A 1,375-nucleotide genomic window follows, 5' to 3' on the forward strand; every position below is an offset into this window, starting at 1 on the left:
CTTCCTTCTTTCGAAAACTGCGGACGCTAAACTTTTTTTTTTTTTAACTTGGCCTGAAAATGCAGCTGCTACATTTTAATGGTTTCCTGAAAGAGCTGGAAACTGTATTCCTTTCCGATAAAAATATTGTAACCTATTCAGTGTGGTGTATGGCGCTGAACTTTGAGGGTCGTGTTTTTTATTTGTTTTCAAAAAAAGTTAAAACCACTTGAAGCTGTAACTACAATTGCTACCTACAAATATGTTTAGAAATCTGGCAGGTGTTTTGCTAGTTTCAACAGATAATTGATTAAAGTGTACATTATGTTTCTTACAGGTGTGACACATGACGACAACGCCAGCGAGTGAAGCTTAAATTAGTCTTAAGGTAAATGTCTTCTCATAAACAAATATAAAGGTATTAGTATTTTTAATCTGAATGACAACTTAGGTGATAAACAGACCAAACAGCTAAGACAGAGATCCTTAAGTTTCAATCATAGCCATTCCTATTTTAGAGCTGTTGACCAGGCCACGCCAGGCCTCTTTAGTTTGTAAGAATCAGTGTCTACTTACTTTTGAATCACCCTGTATTCGTTCATTAAGTCCACGTAATGCGCGACATTAAATATTCATCGTAGAGAATGGAATACGTAATATTGAGACAATGCCACAATACTAAAGTTCACGAAGAAAACAGTTCACTGACTTGTTTGCTTTTATGTCAACATGTCTCAAAACTGACAGATTTTGTAAAACCACATCTGGTATACAGGTTTGGATTTAAAATTTTAAAAACTTAACATTTTCTAATACTCTGTAAGTTCGTGATTCCAATATTAAAAAATGTTGCCTGTAAGTTCGTGATTCCAATATTAAAAAATGTTGCCTGTAAGTTCGTGATTCCACAACATTTTCTAATACTGGAATCACGAACTTACAGGCAACATTTTCTAATACTAGAATCACGAACTTACAAGCAACATTTTTTAATATTGGAATCACGAACTTACAGGTAACATTTTCTAATACTGGAATCACGAACTCACAGGTAACATTTTCTAATACTGGAATCACGAACTTACAGGTAACATTTTCTAATACTGGAATCACGAACTTACAGATAACATTTTCTAATACTAGAATCACGGACTTACAGGTAACATTTCCTAATCCTGGAATCACGACTTACAGGTAACCCTATGTTAATTAATGTTGTATGTTCGTGTTTTTCCGCGAACTTTTCTCCAGGTTTGGAGTTAGCAGGACCAAACTTGGCACGCGGGCTCGGGGAGACTCGTAGGATGATCAGGCCCACCGAGAGAGCGAGGAGGCCTTGGAAGTTTTTCAGATGCCCAGTGTCCACCAGGGGGCCAAAGAAAGTGTCAACAAATGT

The sequence above is a fragment of the Limulus polyphemus genome, unplaced genomic scaffold, assembly GCF_000517525.1.
Source record: "Limulus polyphemus unplaced genomic scaffold, Limulus_polyphemus-2.1.2 Scaffold1407, whole genome shotgun sequence".
NCBI lineage: Eukaryota > Metazoa > Arthropoda > Merostomata > Xiphosura > Limulidae > Limulus > Limulus polyphemus.